Genomic DNA, 17,665 nt, shown 5'->3' on the forward strand with positions numbered 1-17,665 from the left:
CGGACAATTATTACTAACTGACTACCTGATAAATGTACCAAGATCGTAAACACCCCTTGCTTTCCTTTTGGCATTGCAGTCGTAAATGATAATAATACAAAAAGAAAAGATGCATCGGTCATTTTACGAAAAAAAAAAGCTATAGTGGCCCTGAGAAGGGCCGATATTTTGAGTTTTCGCCACGGAGATGGATCGATCGTTCGTTTAAGGTTTCTTCTCGGTTTTTTTGGGTAAAAGTACGGCCTGAATGTTGGGTAAGACACCGCCTTGGGCGATCGTAACTCCGGACAGGAGTTTGTTCAATTCCTCGTCGTTTCTGATGGCCAGCTGCAGATGACGCGGTATAATACGTGTCTTCTTGTTGTCACGGGCAGCGTTTCCTGCCAATTCTAGAACTTCGGCGGCTAAGTACTCCATGACGGCGGCCAAATAGACGGGAGCTCCTGCACCGACGCGTTCCGCGTAATTTCCTTTTCTGAGAAGACGATGTATCCTACCCACCGGAAACTGGAGACCGGCACGGCTCGAACGGGATTTCGCTTTTCCCTTCACTTTACCTCCTTTACCGCGACCTGACATTTTAAGTTCGTTCGTTAGACACCACGAGAAGTAATAAAACTGACGGACGGGACTCGTCGATTGTAAAAGCTGGTAGCTGTGCTTCGAATTTATAGCCTCCGTGATAGGAGAATAGGACGTGACGATTGGTGGGAGCCCGTTTTCAGGTGGGGTTCTGGTGAACACACTACCTATCAGAAAGGTGGTGGTGCAAAGTTAACGCACGCACACGAGTCAGAGCAGTTCGCGAGTTTGTTGAATCGAATTGAATTGAAAAATGCCGCCGAAGACAAGTGGTAAGGCAGCCAAGAAGGCCGGGAAAGCTCAGAAGAACATTTCCAAGAGCGACAAAAAAAAGAAGCGCAGGAGGAAGGAGAGCTATGCCATCTACATCTACAAGGTGTTGAAACAAGTCCATCCCGACACCGGTATCTCTAGTAAGGCTATGAGCATAATGAACAGTTTCGTGAACGACATCTTCGAACGTATCGCCGCTGAAGCTTCCCGTCTGGCACACTACAACAAACGTTCGACGATCACCAGCAGAGAAATTCAAACTGCCGTGCGTCTGTTGTTGCCCGGTGAGTTGGCCAAGCACGCCGTCTCCGAAGGTACCAAAGCCGTCACCAAGTACACCAGTTCGAAATAGATGTTTTTCGTTTTCGACACATTTATAAACGGTTCTTTTCAGAACCACAAAAACTCTCGAACAAAAAAGAAAAAGACGTGAAACAGCGATTTTTAATTAACTTTTATTATGTCATTATTATTATTATTAGGTTTCATGCATTATCGGTATTTTGCACCCATGCCTATCCAACTTGTAGTTATGTGGTTATTGTATTCGAAATAATTTAGTTGATTGAGGTTATGTTATGAATAAATTTCTATTTTGCCAGAATACAACTCTTCGGAAGAAGAAATCAAATAAACAATCGTACATCTGCTGAACAACCTAGTTGATGGTTGATGGATTTGCATTACCCAGCATATAGCCTAAATGTTCATCTTTAGTGAAATTAAAATTACTTAGCTTTTTTAAGAAAGAAAAAATTAGAACGAATTCTCATCGAAAAAACCGCGATTCCTACAAATGATACAGATGGTTTTGTAGTCGCGTATGTTATTGAATACAATGAGCCGACATTTTTCCGACTCTTTGTTTCATCGAAAACGTTGTTGACATTAGCAAGGAACGTTAAGGATTCCCTGAAACAGACAATTTCACTGTTTTGGAATAGCAGTATGTGCAAATGAGAGGACAGAAGACTTTGAAAAAAGGAGTGAACAAAACTGTACTTTAGTACAGAATGTTATGTTTATTTTAATTTCAATTGTTCCTGTTTTAATGAGATTTTTTATGTTCCTAAATCATTTTCTATTTTTTTTTTCATTAGAGAAGAGTTATTGTCGAGTTATTATCTCTACCTAGCATAAAAATTAAAATACTTTGCAACATTACGTTATTATACATTGCATATCTGACATAAAATACTTGCAAAAATTACTTAGCTAATTAATATTACGCATGACAACTCACATTATTTACTTTGCAAAACATTATAGAATACATAACAGATAATTGTGACCCTGTGTATTGTTCATTGGAATTAAAATAAAAAAAACGTGATTTCGTCAATCGCCGTTATTTGCGACTTCAGGCAACTGTCGCTAAGAGCTATTTTTGTTTCTCCGTTCAATTTCCCGATAAAATCGTCGACTTAGTTATTAACTAAGTTCTTCAGTTAGGTGGTATCAACAATACCACAATAGCCATGTTGCCGGAGTTTTTTGATAAAAGACTTGCTAGTTGGAATACAGAAAATATTTACCAAACACCTATTCACGATAATAAACCGGGGCACTATTGTGGGTTTTCGGTTGGTTTTATATTATATTAGGTACTCACCCTTCGTAACGTGTCTCCACGAAAAAACGTCACTTTCACACTAACCACCTTTCGTTTTAACTCTCGCGACGATAACTGAAATGTTGACGCGCGCCGGACAGATTCACGGACATACAACCACCCACCCACCCCGCGCCCCGGTTTCCGTCTGGACTGGTTCTGTCGTCCGAGTGAGTGCCAAAAATTAGCGTTCGTCTATTAAATGATTGTCGGATGATGATTATTGACGGACACTTTTATCGCACCCGATCACACTTTAGTTACTACCTACGTTTAGTATCGACGACGCATCGTTTCGATTATTGAAATTCGAATTGAATTTTTTTTTTTCTAGTTTTCGACGTAGATTCGCGTGACACAAATATTATGAGCCTTTTTGGATCGATTTCGTGTGCATCACGCCATTTCTACGGGCGAACGTGAATGTGTGATGTTGACGTGATGGAAGCAACGTTTAGGCAATCCGCATTACGTATTACTATCAATTATATTTTAAACGAATGAAAACTTCAATTCAGAAGTGTGATAATCCCGATCCATTCAAGTTTTGTTAATTTTAGATTAAAAATGCGTGAGTATTGTACTATTGCTAACGATGCCAAAACATCGCATATTCAATGTAAAAAGAACAAGAGCAACGGGCCATTAAGTTAATTTAAAAATAACTCGTACCGGATAAGTCGAATACGTATCCAGGGAAAATTTATTAATTTTAAAATTGACCGGCGGAAACAGGTTCTCGCCTCCCACCACTTTTGTGTAGCGGCCGCCAAATCAATTTTGTTTTTATATAATTGATTCAAAAAATTGAAATTCACGCATAGTTATCTGTGCCTGAAGTGGGTCATTTTCATTGCATTGTTAGTAAGATCGAAACCATAGAAACCATACAAAACGCATACGACTATTTCTGTTTTTCATTTCACGCACTGTTTTTTATTAGTTACCTAGCAACATGGTCACTGCATTGAAACTTCAGAGTTCCTTCAAAAATTTGAATTTTTAATTTCAATTTTTTGAATCAATGATTTAATATAAAAATAACTATTGTGGAAAACAGCAAAAAATAAAATAATACCACTAATTGGCGGCTGGTCAGGATAGACCTAACGTTCGAAATTTAGAAAAATATTTTTTTTATTTTAATACTGTTACTTTTCTAATGAAGTGCGAAATAAGTTGTGCCCCATAGCTATCTTTTTTATTTTTCACTACGACAATTACAAAGTGTTGATATTCACAACTTTTCGTGAGCACTTCGATAGAAATGAACAAGAACGCAGGAAAATTCCACACCGAATATTAATATTCTGTCTTGGCCCATGTTTACTTTTATCTACCGCAAAACAAAATGTTCGGATTTGTCAGGGGTATTCTGATTTAAAAAAAGAAGAACATTTGACGAATATTTTAAGTCTCAAACGTTTGGAAAATAATGCAACAACAATTCATAGACTACAAAAAAGCCTATGATTCAGTACCACATTCATGGTTAATTAAAATTCTTAAAATTTATAAAATTAATATTAAATTAAATCACCTTCTTTATATGGATGACATAAAACTTAACAATAACTGAAAATCAATCAATATGTCGTGGTCATTACGAAAATTTAGAATATATAACTAAAGAAGGAGAAATCATTAAAAATTTAAATAAAGGAGAATTTTATAAATATTTAGGTATTAATCAATCAAATCAAATTAAATCTATTCTTTTGGTGTTATAAAATGGTCCAAAACTAATTTAAAGAATATAAATATTCAAACTAGAGTTCTCTTTACAAAATTTTGTAAACATCACCCCAAATCTGCTGTTGAAAGATTTAATTTACCACGCGAAAATGGTGGTAGGGGTTTTTCAAATCTAGAAATTCTACAACACAATCAAATTGCTTCACTAAAAAATTATTTTCTCAATAGAGCTCGTGATATGACACTATAGCAAATATAAAACAAAAGTCTTTACATGGGAGATATTTTAAAGAGCTGAGGGTTTTATATTTGCAATACAAGATCTTGCACCGTTTTGGCTCACAGCGAATATAAAAAACGTCATGATATATTCGCAAAAATTATACACATGAATTTAGCAGTTAAATTCAATTTATTAAAGGATACACAACCACATTACATTTATAAACCAGAAAGTTGTTTAGAAAATGACAATTACAAATTATATTTTGATCGCACAGTTTTAACTGACATTCACATTCAGCATAACAGACCAGACATTATTATTTTAAATAAACAACAAAAGCAAGCATATCTTTTAGATATAGCTGTTCCAAATTCACACAATATAACACAGACATATAATACAAAAATTAATAAATATATTATTATAATTTCAGCAACAGGAATAGTACCGCAATCTCTTTTTAAAAATTTAAAAATTTTGGACTTAGAGAACACATAAAACACAAAAAAGTCAAAATGTGGAGGCGAGACGCCGGTAATTATGTTGATAAGCACTGCACTACTGCCGCCGGGTGGAGGTGGGATACGAAAAGAAGATGCTCTCACTGCTCTCACTCACAATAAGTTCGGAAAAACCGAATTTTATTATCGTATTTAATTGACGTCACAGTTACTTTGGCGAAACAGGAGCTCGCTTTTCGAAGGCATGATGAAAAAGACAGACGAATCAATTTGATATATAAAACCTAACAGGAACGGCTGGTCCATGAGGTCATTTGGGTAATGACCCCCTAAAAAATAAAGGTTTTACCCAACACCAGCCGCGACTGCAATGTACACAAGACTATGACTGCTACATATTATGTTATTTCAACCAAATCAGAAGTACAATAATTTTGAAAAGTAAGTGCAATGTATACTTCTAAATCTATCTAAATTTATTAATATGTAATTTTTTTCAAAACTATCGATCTTTCTTTGAAACATTTTCAATTCACAATTCACTGTTGGAAGCGCTGTACTTTTTAGTATAAATACGTATACGAAAAATTAAAATAATAGTTGAATTAACACATCGTTAAATGTTACGAGGAACATAGTTTTTTGGATTACACAGCAAAATCTTGGAATTTCAGTCCGATATTACTCCATTGAGTCTTTGGACTCACAAATAAATACCTCGAAAAGCCGACAAACATCTGTCTAGAACTTTTCTAGTAACCAGAGGGTATCGTAAACGACCCGTGTTTAGACCTCTTTCGTGAAAGTGACCGACCGCCGGCGCCGCTCGATTTCGTCATAAATCTCAGCCGTACCCCCCACGATAATTGACAAGTCTGTCATACAGCCCTACCATTTAAAACCTTTATTCTCTTCGTTTTAAAAATAGTTTCGCATGGTTTTTCTCTCTTCTCGTTTTACAATGGTCCAGTGACTAATAAATGAGTGTTGTGTTATGAGTTTGTTCGAGCTCAAAAAAACGTGGTTCGAAATTGTTTAACGTTTAACGAATGGTAAGTTATTCTAGTTTTTATGTTGGTCTTAACGTGTTAGGGGCCAAGAATACAACATTGTCTGTCCATTATAACATAGAACTGATATGTTGAATTCAGATCTCTAATTATTTAAAAACCAAAAAAATAAAGCAGCAGTCAAAGTGGCATGTACGCGTAACCTAATATATATTTTTTTTACATTAAAAGATCGCCGTCTTCCTCGTCGCACTTACGACATTTGCATATGTTATCTTTGTTAAACTCACGGAAGGAATATAATGAACCGGTCACCCGTCCAAGTGCTGACCGCTGCCCGCGTGGCTTACCTTCGGTGATCGAACGACAACCTTTACCGTTTGACGAGTTTTTATTCTGCAATTGTTTACAATTAATCGACAAAAAAAATTGTTTTCTTAATTATCTAGTACTTAAAGCTATGAATCTACATTATACGGGTCTGTGCATGTTTCCGAATACCTGCACGAAAAACAAATCGGTTCGGTGGTTGCTATGGATTTCAAAAAAAAACAAAAAGTGTTGGGGGGCAACGGCACGCGGTGTTCCCAAGCGGTCACCCATCCAAGTACTGACCGCGCCCGACGTTGCTTAACTTCGGTGATCGGACGAGAACCGGTGCTTTTCAACGTGGTATGGCCGTTGCCGTGGTGTTTAGGTGTGATCGTTGGTGTAAAATATATTGCTTTTAACATTCCGATGCACGAATATGAACATCAAAACGCGATGCGTTTCGTTTCCGTATGCACTTACCCTCTGACGACCGACGTCGGACCGAACTAACGGGAAATCCCACAACAACCACCACGTCACGCTCTAACGACAAGAGAGACTACTAGACGGACTGGCGATCTCCCGCGTCGCACATTTTTCGACCGCCGGCGGCGGTGGAAAATCCAGAATTTCACCCCACCTACCGCGCTGCTTGCTCCGACGACGACGAGATTCCCACATTTGGATCGACCGAAATATGTAAGTAATATCAGGAAGTTCCGATTTTCGAGAGGAGACCTGTGTTTCTATTTACCTATCTATAATAATTATCGTTATAATCATCATATCATTATTATTATTATTAACATTATTATTTATTACCATTATTATTATTATTATTATTATTTATCGTCCCTCGGATTCGGCGATCTTCGAAAATCCAAGTTGGACCGTTAGACATTCGAACGCGGTGTGCGTGGCTGACGAGTTGTTATTTTTGGCGTTTTTTCTTCGATCTTCACCCCGACTTCGGACGACGCAGGTCGGACACGAAATTACGAAGAGAGAAAGACGGAAGAAAGGAAGAAAACCTGAAGATCCGTCGAAGAAAATATCGGAAAACTCGTAGGTGCGGCATCGGTCGGACGATGAAGACCGTCTCCTTTCGGATGATCCTCTCGACGGACTTTCGGCCGTCCCGAAGGGTCCGGACGGCAACGGGACCCGTCGTCGACTCGTCCCGTTTCAACTTCCGCCGAAAACGATCGACCTGAACGTCGGAGAGGCGGTTCGCGGCATCCTGTTGTCGGAATTGCCTCGGTTCGAACACCAGGTCCTTTCTGTGCTTCGACCGTTTCGGAAGCGTTTGGCGACGCGAAGATGTCGTAAAATCGAGAAGGTGGCGCGGTATTCCGGGAAGAGATGGACCAATATTTCGGCGAACGAAATATGGATTCCCGGAATCGACGCGTCTACCCCGCACCGCCGACGTAAACCGTCGGTCCCGAATCGAAACCGTGACGACCCGGATTTAGGGCTGGTGGTTGGAGGGGCGTGTACCTGATTCGAAACCCACCGACGTTCCGAGACGAACTTCGCTATCTCCAGGGAAACTTCGGAAACCGAGTTCGGCCAGCTTGATCACACGGTGGCGATGGTGATCGAGGAAAGAGGACGATGCCATCACGCGGGCAACGATTCCGAGGCCTGCAATTTCTTCGACGGCGGACGCGGTGCGCGTTCAGTCTTCCGTCCGCAGTGGCGACTATTTTATAAAGACTTAGAAAATTTTTTTGTTCAATTCTCGTTCACGAGGTGCTCGAAGTGTACGTGTGTGAGCAAGTGTTTTTTCAATAATTATTATTAACTTTTAACGTTTTAACGTGAAAGATGGCCGACGTCGAAAATCAAACAGCATCATCGGTCACCACCGGTTCCGCTGCCACCCCTCAATCCCACGCGAAGAAAGAGAAAAAAGCGAAAAATCCCAGGGCGAAACCGTCCCATCCTCCGACATCCGAGATGGTAAACAACGCCATCAAGGGACTCAAGGAACGCGGAGGATCGTCTCTTCAGGCCATCAAGAAGTTCGTCGCCGCAAATTACAAAGTCGACGCCGAAAAGGTCGCCCCTTTCATCAAGAAATATCTGAAAGGCGCCGTGGCGTCGGGATCTCTGGTTCAGACGAAAGGTAAGGGCGCGTCGGGTTCGTTCAAGCTCGCCTCGTCCACCTCCGGTGGTGCCAAAGTCGCCTCCGCCTCCGACAAGAGGAAACCCGCTTCGTCCGCCGCATCCAAGACGAAAAAATCATCCGCCAAACGTACCGCCGTCGCGACGACTTCCGACAAGGCTTCCTCGAAGACAGCCAAAAAACAAGCCTCCCCCAAAGCGAAGAAGACTGCTGCCGAAAAGAAGAGCGCCGTCGCTGCCTCCGCCGCCGCAGCGAAAGCCAAGAAATCGGCCGCCTCCTCGGCAGAAAAGAAAACTAGAGCCGCCCCGAAACCCCGATCGCCTTCCAAAGCGAAGAAATCTAACAAGGCTGGTCCGACTAAAAAACCCAAAGCACCCAAACCCAAGACAGCCAAAGCCATTCCTGTCAAGGTGAAAAAGGCCGCTTCGCCGAAGAGGAAAAAGTGAGAAACGTGGATGGATACTCGACTCATGTTCGTTCGGCTGTGCCTCGTTCCGACGTCATCATCGTACTACCGGCAACGGGGCACGCACAAATGGCCCTTTTCAGGGCCACACGATAATCTACGACGAAAAAAAGAAATAAAACTATCCTTACGGCGAAACCAAATAAAATAGATAGCATCAGCTGGCAGGTAGGTGATGACAGGATGCAATAAAATTTTACGAACGACCGCAACCCAACCCGAATCGAGAGGACCGACCGATTATTGACATTTTTATTTTATTCATTTCCGGTTGAAGGGCGATATATTTTTTTTTTTGCCTGTAAAGTTTGAGGTTCTGAAAAGAACCGATTTTTTTGTTATAAAATTCGTGTTTCGTGTTGTTCTTCCGAAACACGATGTGGAAAAATTTAAGCGCGTTCACCCCGAATACGTCTGGCAAGTTGGATGTCCTTTGGCATGATGGTTACACGTTTGGCGTGGATGGCGCACAAATTCGTGTCCTCGAACAGACCGACCAAGTAAGCTTCGCTCGCTTCCTGGAGGGCCATCACGGCGGAGCTTTGGAAGCGCAAATCGGTTTTGAAATCCTGAGCGATCTCCCTCACCAAACGTTGAAAGGGAAGCTTGCGGATGAGCAACTCGGTACTTTTCTGGTAACGACGGATCTCACGCAGAGCCACGGTACCAGGTCTGTAACGGTGGGGCTTCTTGACGCCGCCAGTGGCGGGAGCGCTTTTCCTGGCCGCTTTGGTAGCCAGTTGTTTCCTGGGGGCTTTTCCTCCGGTGGACTTGCGTGCGGTCTGCTTGGTCCTGGCCATTTCGAATGAAACGAATGAAAAACAAAACTGACAATTATTAAAATCGACTCTGACGATCGTTAGACGTGCACGCGTCGAAAGGTAAACGGGTACTAAAAATTCCGCCATATTAAATTGTACTTTTATACGTGAACAAAGTCAACGGCTGACTTCGTCGATTGGTCGATGGTGAACCGTTGAATCTATATAAGGCTCCGTTAGTTGAAATTTTGCGGTAGTTGACTTCCTAGGGACGAGGTGTGCAGGTATTTTGTGTCAGTTGAAATAATCTGAAAAGATGACCGGTCGCGGTAAAGGAGGCAAAGGATTGGGAAAAGGAGGAGCGAAGCGTCATCGCAAAGTCCTGCGTGACAACATCCAGGGCATCACGAAACCCGCTATCAGAAGATTGGCTCGTCGTGGCGGCGTGAAACGTATTTCCGGTTTGATCTACGAAGAAACTCGCGGAGTCCTGAAAGTGTTCTTGGAAAATGTCATCCGAGATGCCGTCACCTACACGGAACACGCCAAACGTAAAACCGTGACAGCGATGGACGTCGTCTACGCTTTGAAACGTCAAGGACGCACCCTCTACGGTTTCGGAGGTTAATTTCCTGGCGCTCTTCACCGTTCGAGAAAACCAGAATAAAATACGAAATACAAAATCGGTTCTTTTCAGAACCACAAAATAAAAATAAGAGGAAAAAAAAGAAACATGATGTTCTTTCGAGAAACAACGGACAATTATTACTAACTGACTACCTGATAAATGTACCAAGATCGTAAACACCCCTTGCTTTCCTTTTGGCATTGCAGTCGTAAATGATAATAATACAAAAAGAAAAGATGCATCGGTCATTTTACGAAAAAAAAAAGCTATAGTGGCCCTGAGAAGGGCCGATATTTTGAGTTTTCGCCACGGAGATGGATCGATCGTTCGTTTAAGGTTTCTTCTCGGTTTTTTTGGGTAAAAGTACGGCCTGAATGTTGGGTAAGACACCGCCTTGGGCGATCGTAACTCCGGACAGGAGTTTGTTCAATTCCTCGTCGTTTCTGATGGCCAGCTGCAGATGACGCGGTATAATACGTGTCTTCTTGTTGTCACGGGCAGCGTTTCCTGCCAATTCTAGAACTTCGGCGGCTAAGTACTCCATGACGGCGGCCAAATAGACGGGAGCTCCTGCACCGACGCGTTCCGCGTAATTTCCTTTTCTGAGAAGACGATGTATCCTACCCACCGGAAACTGGAGACCGGCACGGCTCGAACGGGATTTCGCTTTTCCCTTCACTTTACCTCCTTTACCGCGACCTGACATTTTAAGTTCGTTCGTTAGACACCACGAGAAGTAATAAAACTGACGGACGGGACTCGTCGATTGTAAAAGCTGGTAGCTGTGCTTCGAATTTATAGCCTCCGTGATAGGAGAATAGGACGTGACGATTGGTGGGAGCCCGTTTTCAGGTGGGGTTCTGGTGAACACACTACCTATCAGAAAGGTGGTGGTGCAAAGTTAACGCACGCACACGAGTCAGAGCAGTTCGCGAGTTTGTTGAATCGAATTGAATTGAAAAATGCCGCCGAAGACAAGTGGTAAGGCAGCCAAGAAGGCCGGGAAAGCTCAGAAGAACATTTCCAAGAGCGACAAAAAAAAGAAGCGCAGGAGGAAGGAGAGCTATGCCATCTACATCTACAAGGTGTTGAAACAAGTCCATCCCAACACCGGTATCTCTAGTAAGGCTATGAGCATAATGAACAGTTTCGTGAACGACATCTTCGAACGTATCGCCGCTGAAGCTTCCCGTCTGGCACACTACAACAAACGTTCGACGATCACCAGCAGAGAAATTCAAACTGCCGTGCGTCTGTTGTTGCCCGGTGAGTTGGCCAAGCACGCCGTCTCCGAAGGTACCAAAGCCGTCACCAAGTACACCAGTTCGAAATAGATGTTTTTCGTTTTCGACACATTTATAAACGGTTCTTTTCAGAACCACAAAAACTCTCGAACAAAAAAGAAAAAGACGTGAAACAGCGATTTTTAATTAACTTTTATTATGTCATTATTATTATTATTAGGTTTCATGCATTATCGGTATTTTGCACCCATGCCTATCCAACTTGTAGTTATGTGGTTATTGTATTCGAAATAATTTAGTTGATTGAGGTTATGTTATGAATAAATTTCTATTTTGCCAGAATACAACTCTTCGGAAGAAGAAATCAAATAAACAATCGTACATCTGCTGAACAACCTAGTTGATGGTTGATGGATTTGCATTACCCAGCATATAGCCTAAATGTTCATCTTTAGTGAAATTAAAATTACTTAGCTTTTTTAAGAAAGAAAAAATTAGAACGAATTCTCATCGAAAAAACCGCGATTCCTACAAATGATACAGATGGTTTTGTAGTCGCGTATGTTATTGAATACAATGAGCCGACATTTTTCCGACTCTTTGTTTCATCGAAAACGTTGTTGACATTAGCAAGGAACGTTAAGGATTCCCTGAAACAGACAATTTCACTGTTTTGGAATAGCAGTATGTGCAAATGAGAGGACAGAAGACTTTGAAAAAAGGAGTGAACAAAACTGTACTTTAGTACAGAATGTTATGTTTATTTTAATTTCAATTGTTCCTGTTTTAATGAGATTTTTTATGTTCCTAAATCATTTTCTATTTTTTTTTTCATTAGAGAAGAGTTATTGTCGAGTTATTATCTCTACCTAGCATAAAAATTAAAATACTTTGCAACATTACGTTATTATACATTGCATATCTGACATAAAATACTTGCAAAAATTACTTAGCTAATTAATATTACGCATGACAACTCACATTATTTACTTTGCAAAACATTATAGAATACATAACAGATAATTGTGACCCTGTGTATTGTTCATTGGAATTAAAATAAAAAAAACGTGATTTCGTCAATCGCCGTTATTTGCGACTTCAGGCAACTGTCGCTAAGAGCTATTTTTGTTTCTCCGTTCAATTTCCCGATAAAATCGTCGACTTAGTTATTAACTAAGTTCTTCAGTTAGGTGGTATCAACAATACCACAATAGCCATGTTGCCGGAGTTTTTTGATAAAAGACTTGCTAGTTGGAATACAGAAAATATTTACCAAACACCTATTCACGATAATAAACCGGGGCACTATTGTGGGTTTTCGGTTGGTTTTATATTATATTAGGTACTCACCCTTCGTAACGTGTCTCCACGAAAAAACGTCACTTTCACACTAACCACCTTTCGTTTTAACTCTCGCGACGATAACTGAAATGTTGACGCGCGCCGGACAGATTCACGGACATACAACCACCCACCCACCCCGCGCCCCGGTTTCCGTCTGGACTGGTTCTGTCGTCCGAGTGAGTGCCAAAAATTAGCGTTCGTCTATTAAATGATTGTCGGATGATGATTATTGACGGACACTTTTATCGCACCCGATCACACTTTAGTTACTACCTACGTTTAGTATCGACGACGCATCGTTTCGATTATTGAAATTCGAATTGAATTTTTTTTTTTTCTAGTTTTCGACGTAGATTCGCGTGACACAAATATTATGAGCCTTTTTGGATCGATTTCGTGTGCATCACGCCATTTCTACGGGCGAACGTGAATGTGTGATGTTGACGTGATGGAAGCAACGTTTAGGCAATCCGCATTACGTATTACTATCAATTATATTTTAAACGAATGAAAACTTCAATTCAGAAGTGTGATAATCCCGATCCATTCAAGTTTTGTTAATTTTAGATTAAAAATGCGTGAGTATTGTACTATTGCTAACGATGCCAAAACATCGCATATTCAATGTAAAAAGAACAAGAGCAACGGGCCATTAAGTTAATTTAAAAATAACTCGTACCGGATAAGTCGAATACGTATCCAGGGAAAATTTATTAATTTTAAAATTGACCGGCGGAAACAGGTTCTCGCCTCCCACCACTTTTGTGTAGCGGCCGCCAAATCAATTTTGTTTTTATATAATTGATTCAAAAAATTGAAATTCACGCATAGTTATCTGTGCCTGAAGTGGGTCATTTTCATTGCATTGTTAGTAAGATCGAAACCATAGAAACCATACAAAACGCATACGACTATTTCTGTTTTTCATTTCACGCACTGTTTTTTATTAGTTACCTAGCAACATGGTCACTGCATTGAAACTTCAGAGTTCCTTCAAAAATTTGAATTTTTAATTTCAATTTTTTGAATCAATGATTTAATATAAAAATAACTATTGTGGAAAACAGCAAAAAATAAAATAATACCACTAATTGGCGGCTGGTCAGGATAGACCTAACGTTCGAAATTTAGAAAAATATTTTTTTTATTTTAATACTGTTACTTTTCTAATGAAGTGCGAAATAAGTTGTGCCCCATAGCTATCTTTTTTATTTTTCACTACGACAATTACAAAGTGTTGATATTCACAACTTTTCGTGAGCACTTCGATAGAAATGAACAAGAACGCAGGAAAATTCCACACCGAATATTAATATTCTGTCTTGGCCCATGTTTACTTTTATCTACCGCAAAACAAAATGTTCGGATTTGTCAGGGGTATTCTGATTTAAAAAAAGAAGAACATTTGACGAATATTTTAAGTCTCAAACGTTTGGAAAATAATGCAACAACAATTCATAGACTACAAAAAAGCCTATGATTCAGTACCACATTCATGGTTAATTAAAATTCTTAAAATTTATAAAATTAATATTAAATTAAATCACCTTCTTTATATGGATGACATAAAACTTAACAATAACTGAAAATCAATCAATATGTCGTGGTCATTACGAAAATTTAGAATATATAACTAAAGAAGGAGAAATCATTAAAAATTTAAATAAAGGAGAATTTTATAAATATTTAGGTATTAATCAATCAAATCAAATTAAATCTATTCTTTTGGTGTTATAAAATGGTCCAAAACTAATTTAAAGAATATAAATATTCAAACTAGAGTTCTCTTTACAAAATTTTGTAAACATCACCCCAAATCTGCTGTTGAAAGATTTAATTTACCACGCGAAAATGGTGGTAGGGGTTTTTCAAATCTAGAAATTCTACAACACAATCAAATTGCTTCACTAAAAAATTATTTTCTCAATAGAGCTCGTGATATGACACTATAGCAAATATAAAACAAAAGTCTTTACATGGGAGATATTTTAAAGAGCTGAGGGTTTTATATTTGCAATACAAGATCTTGCACCGTTTTGGCTCACAGCGAATATAAAAAACGTCATGATATATTCGCAAAAATTATACACATGAATTTAGCAGTTAAATTCAATTTATTAAAGGATACACAACCACATTACATTTATAAACCAGAAAGTTGTTTAGAAAATGACAATTACAAATTATATTTTGATCGCACAGTTTTAACTGACATTCACATTCAGCATAACAGACCAGACATTATTATTTTAAATAAACAACAAAAGCAAGCATATCTTTTAGATATAGCTGTTCCAAATTCACACAATATAACACAGACATATAATACAAAAATTAATAAATATATTATTATAATTTCAGCAACAGGAATAGTACCGCAATCTCTTTTTAAAAATTTAAAAATTTTGGACTTAGAGAACACATAAAACACAAAAAAGTCAAAATGTGGAGGCGAGACGCCGGTAATTATGTTGATAAGCACTGCACTACTGCCGCCGGGTGGAGGTGGGATACGAAAAGAAGATGCTCTCACTGCTCTCACTCACAATAAGTTCGGAAAAACCGAATTTTATTATCGTATTTAATTGACGTCACAGTTACTTTGGCGAAACAGGAGCTCGCTTTTCGAAGGCATGATGAAAAAGACAGACGAATCAATTTGATATATAAAACCTAACAGGAACGGCTGGTCCATGAGGTCATTTGGGTAATGACCCCCTAAAAAATAAAGGTTTTACCCAACACCAGCCGCGACTGCAATGTACACAAGACTATGACTGCTACATATTATGTTATTTCAACCAAATCAGAAGTACAATAATTTTGAAAAGTAAGTGCAATGTATACTTCTAAATCTATCTAAATTTATTAATATGTAATTTTTTTCAAAACTATCGATCTTTCTTTGAAACATTTTCAATTCACAATTCACTGTTGGAAGCGCTGTACTTTTTAGTATAAATACGTATACGAAAAATTAAAATAATAGTTGAATTAACACATCGTTAAATGTTACGAGGAACATAGTTTTTTGGATTACACAGCAAAATCTTGGAATTTCAGTCCGATATTACTCCATTGAGTCTTTGGACTCACAAATAAATACCTCGAAAAGCCGACAAACATCTGTCTAGAACTTTTCTAGTAACCAGAGGGTATCGTAAACGACCCGTGTTTAGACCTCTTTCGTGAAAGTGACCGACCGCCGGCGCCGCTCGATTTCGTCATAAATCTCAGCCGTACCCCCCACGATAATTGACAAGTCTGTCATACAGCCCTACCATTTAAAACCTTTATTCTCTTCGTTTTAAAAATAGTTTCGCATGGTTTTTCTCTCTTCTCGTTTTACAATGGTCCAGTGACTAATAAATGAGTGTTGTGTTATGAGTTTGTTCGAGCTCAAAAAAACGTGGTTCGAAATTGTTTAACGTTTAACGAATGGTAAGTTATTCTAGTTTTTATGTTGGTCTTAACGTGTTAGGGGCCAAGAATACAACATTGTCTGTCCATTATAACATAGAACTGATATGTTGAATTCAGATCTCTAATTATTTAAAAACCAAAAAAATAAAGCAGCAGTCAAAGTGGCATGTACGCGTAACCTAATATATATTTTTTTTACATTAAAAGATCGCCGTCTTCCTCGTCGCACTTACGACATTTGCATATGTTATCTTTGTTAAACTCACGGAAGGAATATAATGAACCGGTCACCCGTCCAAGTGCTGACCGCTGCCCGCGTGGCTTACCTTCGGTGATCGAACGACAACCTTTACCGTTTGACGAGTTTTTATTCTGCAATTGTTTACAATTAATCGACAAAAAAAATTGTTTTCTTAATTATCTAGTACTTAAAGCTATGAATCTACATTATACGGGTCTGTGCATGTTTCCGAATACCTGCACGAAAAACAAATCGGTTCGGTGGTTGCTATGGATTTCAAAAAAAAACAAAAAGTGTTGGGGGGCAACGGCACGCGGTGTTCCCAAGCGGTCACCCATCCAAGTACTGACCGCGCCCGACGTTGCTTAACTTCGGTGATCGGACGAGAACCGGTGCTTTTCAACGTGGTATGGCCGTTGCCGTGGTGTTTAGGTGTGATCGTTGGTGTAAAATATATTGCTTTTAACATTCCGATGCACGAATATGAACATCAAAACGCGATGCGTTTCGTTTCCGTATGCACTTACCCTCTGACGACCGACGTCGGACCGAACTAACGGGAAATCCCACAACAACCACCACGTCACGCTCTAACGACAAGAGAGACTACTAGACGGACTGGCGATCTCCCGCGTCGCACATTTTTCGACCGCCGGCGGCGGTGGAAAATCCAGAATTTCACCCCACCTACCGCGCTGCTTGCTCCGACGACGACGAGATTCCCACATTTGGATCGACCGAAATATGTAAGTAATATCAGGAAGTTCCGATTTTCGAGAGGAGACCTGTGTTTCTATTTACCTATCTATAATAATTATCGTTATAATCATCATATCATTATTATTATTATTAACATTATTATTTATTACCATTATTATTATTATTATTATTATTTATCGTCCCTCGGATTCGGCGATCTTCGAAAATCCAAGTTGGACCGTTAGACATTCGAACGCGGTGTGCGTGGCTGACGAGTTGTTATTTTTGGCGTTTTTTCTTCGATCTTCACCCCGACTTCGGACGACGCAGGTCGGACACGAAATTACGAAGAGAGAAAGACGGAAGAAAGGAAGAAAACCTGAAGATCCGTCGAAGAAAATATCGGAAAACTCGTAGGTGCGGCATCGGTCGGACGATGAAGACCGTCTCCTTTCGGATGATCCTCTCGACGGACTTTCGGCCGTCCCGAAGGGTCCGGACGGCAACGGGACCCGTCGTCGACTCGTCCCGTTTCAACTTCCGCCGAAAACGATCGA

General features: G+C 39.7%; 2 non-coding genes across 2 annotated transcripts; both read right to left on the reverse strand.

Moving 5' to 3' along the window:
- Positions 1–6,425: 6,425 nt before the first annotated feature.
- LOC138140997 (5S ribosomal RNA) lies at positions 6,426–6,545 on the reverse strand. The gene has a single exon (XR_011162899.1). It is a non-coding gene; the product is annotated as a 5S ribosomal RNA (ribosomal RNA).
- A 10,165-nt stretch (positions 6,546–16,710) lies between these two features.
- LOC138140999 (5S ribosomal RNA) lies at positions 16,711–16,830 on the reverse strand. The gene has a single exon (XR_011162900.1). It is a non-coding gene; the product is annotated as a 5S ribosomal RNA (ribosomal RNA).
- Positions 16,831–17,665: the final 835 nt, after the last annotated feature.

Source organism: Tenebrio molitor, unplaced genomic scaffold, assembly GCF_963966145.1.
Source record: "Tenebrio molitor unplaced genomic scaffold, icTenMoli1.1 SCAFFOLD_736, whole genome shotgun sequence".
Classification (NCBI taxonomy): Eukaryota; Metazoa; Arthropoda; class Insecta; order Coleoptera; family Tenebrionidae; genus Tenebrio; species Tenebrio molitor.